Source organism: Pinus tabuliformis, chromosome 1_2 (genome assembly GCF_031772625.1).
Source record: "Pinus tabuliformis cultivar Carrire ecotype Pingquan chromosome 1_2, CPIR1, whole genome shotgun sequence".
In the NCBI taxonomy this organism is placed as follows: domain Eukaryota; kingdom Viridiplantae; phylum Streptophyta; class Pinopsida; order Pinales; family Pinaceae; genus Pinus; species Pinus tabuliformis.
The window spans coordinates 871,481,658-871,487,740 of NC_142298.1; positions in this window are offsets into that span (position 1 = coordinate 871,481,658).

Genomic DNA, 6,083 nt, shown 5'->3' on the forward strand with positions numbered 1-6,083 from the left:
GGTTGTTGCTGAAAGGGTTAGCAGTTTAGGGTTTTGTTGGTTGGCGTAGCTAACTCTAAACCTGGGTCAGGACCCCTCAAGCTAACAAATGGTTATGTTGTCGGGACCAGGATATGTCTGAGGAATGTTTGATGTTGAATAAATGGTTCCCAACTAAGAAAGAAATCGAGAAGTGGATAGATCAGAAGCTGCACTAATTTGTAGCTCAGGAAAACAAGAATCCGTGCTTGTCGAAGGAAGAGTGGCTGAATAGATATCTGTAGATAGACGAGTACAATTTTTTTCTCTTTACCATGTGAATTACAGCAGTGGTTGTACAAATTGGAAGATAATCAGGGTACATGGAAGTTAGACAACCCCATTGCGTGGACTCCAGAGTTGGTAAGGCATCTGGAAGCTTTAGAAAATAAGATCATGAGGACTGTCGCCTACTAGATCGATAACATTTTGGGTAGATTCATCATTGAGTTCGCAATCAATACATATGTAAGCTATACTGAAGCTGAACAACAATTCTTCAAAGGGACAAGAGGTAAGTATCTGAAATCCCTCAAGACTTGGATTAAAATGCTATTGTTTGAGAAAAGAGTTATGCCATTAAATTAATGTTTAGAAGAGATCTAACTGGAGCTACGCGAAGTGGAAAAAAATTCAGAAGAGATCTAGATTCAGGTGCTGAGTACAGTCCTCTGTTGGGAGCGTATGACAATGACGAAGAAAGTAGTGTTCTGAGGACACCTATAGGTGCGCTACAGACAGTAAGAGAGGGTATCAAAAGGATACCACATCCATCCACTCCACCTCCACCATCACCTCGGCCTCATACGCCTACACCTACACCTCCACCTCCACCTCCACCTCCACCTCTACCTCCACTATTCAATATGGCCAACGCAATGAAGATGCCCATATTCATAGGTCTGGGGACAGAAGACCCTGAACAATTTTGGTTTGTAGTAGATGCTATGTGGAAGTCACAATAGGTTACATACGATGATTTGAAGAAATTCTAGATGGTTACAACACTGCAATATAGAGCACTAAGCTGGTATATTAAGTATTGTTCGTCTCATCCAAATGTAACATTGGACAAAACAAATAAGACGCTCAAAAATGAATTCAAGAAGCCTAAGTGACAAGCCCAGTTAGTGACAAAGGTCAAAGAGATCCAGCAGAGGGTGAATGAGTCCACGTGGGACTTTGATCAGAGGTTTAAATATTTGTTGCAGTTGGCTAATATCTAGGTCACAGATGATCAACATAGGGATTGGTACATTGCTTCATTGCTACCCTATCTGAGATTGTCGTTGTCACAACAGAAAATTGGCACGCAAGATGAAGCATTGGAGATTTCTATGAGATTGGAAGCTTCACCCATTTAGGATATGAATTTTAGGGTGCAACAGATTCAGTCGCAATTGGCTAGCTTACATATGGAGTTGCAGAGCCTAAAAAAGGGAAAGGAATTCCAAACTAAAGTTCACGTAGAAGTTTGGTTCTTGAAATGCAAAGGCTATGGTCACGATAAGGACCATTTCCTGGTCTATCAAAATTCTCTTATTGGGGAGGCCCTGTCCTCGTGAAGCCAGAAAATAATGTTGGGCTGAACACGGGAGTAGCACCGTGGTTCACTATTTGTTAAGTTACAGGACAACGTGCGATGGAAAATTTTCATCTACTACAAAAGTTTCTACAAACCCCCCCGTAGTTGTTTTTCAATTTATACAAATCTATAGGTCATGATGAGCGCCATTGCCAAAGTTATGAATTGATGATGGATAGAACCCCTACGTATAGAATGCAGGCAGCAATTCATCCTCAAGATCAGGGTGCATCTGCGACGCGCGGAGGATTCCAAGGGTGAGGAGGAGGATTTGGAAGGGTTCATGGTCAGGTCATCTGTTACAATTGTGGGGAAGTGGGTCATTTTTCACGTGATTGTCATAATCCAACACACCCTTCCTGTCAATATTGTCGACAGTTTAACCATGTTATAGAATATTGCCCAGTACTTATCACAAAGATGCAATAAAAGAAGACTTAGACTCAATAGCCTACTGAGAACATCCAAATGATGAGATCTAAACCACGCAAAGAAGGCCCTAGTGTTAATATTGTCATGTGAAGTGGTATAACTACTAGGGAGGATAAAGGGAAGAAACCTGAGGAAAATGTATTGTTTCATAAGGCTGCTGATAAGGAGATGAGATTCAATGTAAATAAGGTGAGGGAAACATTTATGGAAGCAAAGAGGAGCTTCGTGGATGAAGGAGCTTCTAAATCAAGGACTCAAAATATGGAAAAGTCTAAAGAGACTAGTACTATGCAAGAGACAGACCCGTCATTATTAGCATCACTTTTAAAAACCTGTATGGAACTCCTAAGGGATAAGAAGGTAGTAGAAGGACTGCAAGAATTGATAGATAATTTCATTGATAAGAACAAGCCTATACCAAAACAATGTGCAGTACATAAGGTGGGAAAAAGTAAGAAGAGAATGAGTCGCAAAATGAGCTTAACTGACCAGATTCGAGAATATGAAATGGACCAGGTAATTCTTGATTTTGGGTCTGATGAAAATGTTCTGCCATAAAAAACTTAGGAAAGAATGGTAAGACCAGTGCTATAGTGGTCCCCGATTCAGCTAAGAATGGCCAATCAATAGAAGATTATTCCTATGGGATGCCCACATGGGGTAACTATGGATATTGAAGGAGTGCGCGCCATAGCCGACTTTGAAGTGATCGAAATTGTGGATGATAGTAACCCTTATCCAACACTGGTTGGAATTGATTGGGAATTTGATATGAATGTGATCATAAATCTGAGGAAGCGTAGTATGATATTTGTGAATAAATAACTAAGGGTGATTGTGCCATTGGATCCGGCCAAAGGTATGTGATATACTGAACCAGACCGCAATTATGAGGAGGATGAAAAATTGAGCAGATCTATAAGTTGAATTTATGGGATGAAGAATGGGTTAACCCTATAGCAGATGGGTGAATCATGTGGGAGAAGGATAGCTCATATAATTCAAATTCAGATGAGGAGCTCGAACACTGGCAAAACTGATTACATGAAGTATCATCACTGCACTGCAACATGCTTACCAAATCGCTACGATGTATATCCACCAAGGTACACAATTTACCATATTATGATGGTTTAGAGGATGTCAATTTATTTCTGGATAAATTTGAAAGGGATGTACCAGAGGAACATCGGTTCCAAGCGCTAGATATTATGCTGTGAGCTACGCCTGCCCATTGGTGGGGCACGCATAAAAATAGTTTTGCAGATTGGAAGGAGTATCGAAGAATGATGAAGTTGAGGTTTGGGTATGCTAATACCCACATTGCAGAGAAATACACAGGGAAGGATGATTCGCGTGAGCACTTAGCTCGTTGGAAAAAAGAATGGGGAGAAGAACCGCAGCTAGAGTGGGTTCATATCTTCTGCCACACTTTGGATAAAATCCCAATGAACTGGTATCTGGAAACAGAGCTGCGACATGGGACTGCAGAATGGGATGTTTTGAAAGAAAGTTTTCTGTTAACTTTTAGCTTTGAAGATGGATTTGAATGTATGATGAGGCATTACAGGAAATTAAACCTGTGATATTCAGAATGCCTGAAGAACTGGTTGAATGGGTAAAACCAGATTAGGGTACGCAGTTGTGCCAGGCGCTCGAATGCTACAATGTGACCATGGAGGATCGCAAGAGAGATCCCCAAAACATCCACATTCTTGAGTCTGAAGTATAGTGTGAACTCAAGAGACTTAAGGCAAAAAAGCCTGATATATCAGAGCCTTTAAAGACCAATAAGGTGAATATTAGATCAAAAGCGCAACCGAAGTTTGCGAACATAGGAGACTACTGGGACGAAGAGACAGTAGATAAGGTTGTGGAGCTATTGTGAGAGTATCAAGACTTGTTTCCCACTAAGTTCTCTGATCTAAAAGGGATAGTAGGGGATCTGGGAGTCATGGAGATCACTTTGAAGCCAGATGCAAAGCCAGTGCAACAACGCCCCTATTGATTAAATCTTAAGTATAAGGAAAAAGTGTGCAAGGAATTACATAAAATGCTTGAAGCTGGGATCATTAAATCTGTCGAGGAACCAGAATGGGTTAGTCCCATGGTGGTTCAAGAAAAGAAAAAACAAGGTGAAATTATGATATGCGTAGACTTAAGGAAGTTGAATGATGCTTGTGTCCACGATCCATTCCCTATGCCATTCACGGATGAGGTACTGGAGAATGTTGGAGGACAGGAAGCTTATTCATTCACAGATGGATTCTCAAGGTACCATCAGATCAGGATCGCGTTGAAGGACCGGAGTAAGACCACCTTCACCACTGAATGGGGTTTTTTTCAGTAAATAGTGATTCCTTTCGGGCTTAAGAATGCCCTTGAAATTTTCTATAGGGTGGTAATTGCAGCTTTCAAGGAATTTATCCATAAATTTTTAGAGGTTTATTTTGATGACTAGACAATGTTCAAGTTAGTAAAGAGACATATTCCTAGTCCACGCTTCATGTTGGATACCTGTCAAAAGCATCAAATAACCCTTAATTTGAAGAAATGCATATTCTGCGTACCCTACGGAATACTCTTGGGCCATGTTGTTTGCAAGCAGGGATTGATGGTAGACCTTACCAAAATTGCAGTAATCATCAATTTAGAAGCCCCAAAGAATGTTAAACAACTGCGCGCAACGTTGGGCCATATGGGATATTATAGGAAGTTCATCAAAGCGTAATATGCGCAAATCACTATGCCCATGGAGAAATTGCTGAAAAAGGATGCGACATTTTGCTGGGACGAGGACTGCCATAAGAGTTTGGATATTTTAAAGGAGAAAATGGTCACCGTGCCCATTTTAGTGTTCCTCGACTGGAAGAAGGAGTTCCACGTTCATGTCGATGCTTCCTGCATCGCACTAGGAGTTGTGCTGACCCAACTAGGCGAAGGAGATATTGACCAATCAATAGAATTTTCAAGTAGAAAGTTTTCAAAGGCAGAAAATAACTATTCAACCACAGAGCGTGAAGGTTTAGCAATGGTGTATGCGTTGCAGAAATTTTGGCACTATCTATTGGGTGCACACTTCAAGATGTATACAAATCATTCTGCTATGAAATACTTGGTCAACAAGGTTGTGTTGGGGGGGAGATTTGCAGATGGTTGTTTCTTTTTTAGGAATATGATTTTGAAATAATTGTGAAGCTAGGGCACCTAAATGCTGGTCCATATCACCTATCGCGTATTGAGAATGGGGATGAGCCTATGAATCTAGAGGAAGGGTTGCCTAATGCACAACTCTTCGTTGTTCGCGTTGCAGATGATAATTTCATCGATATAATTCAATTATTGCCTATAGGTACAACTCCTGAAGGGTATTCGATGCAACAAAAGAAAGAACTGGTGGTTCGGGCTACAAATTTCTCTATTATCGTCGGACACTTATACGAAACGGCCTCTGATGAAATATTTCATATGTATGTTCCGAGTATGAAAAGCAAAGTATCCTTGCATAAGTGCATGGAGGAATAGCGGGAGGATGTTATGCTAGAAGATCAACTGCGCAGAAGATCCTACACACGGGACTTTAGTGGCCGATTGTGCATAAGGACTCCAAAATATATTGCATGGTGTGCGATTTCTGTCAGAGGATGGGGAGACAATCACGAAGAGATGTATTGCCACTGAATCAGTAAGTAACGTTGCAGTCATTTGATAAGTGGGAAATAAAACTTGTGGGACCAATACAGCCATTGGGGAAGAAGACAAGGGCCAAATATATGATTACCGTGACTGAATACTTAAAGAGGTGGGTGGAGGCACAACCTGTAAAAGATTGTAGCACTGCTACCGCCATGAATTTTATCTTTGAATATGTCTTGTCTCGATTCGGATTCCCTAATATTTTGATGATTGATAGGGGCACACACCGCTTGAATGAGACAATTGCTACATTGCTTGAGGAATTCTAGACATATCATCAGAACAGTATGCCTTATCACCCTCAAGCGAATGGCACAGTAGAAGCCTTCAACAAAATTATGGAAAGTTCTTT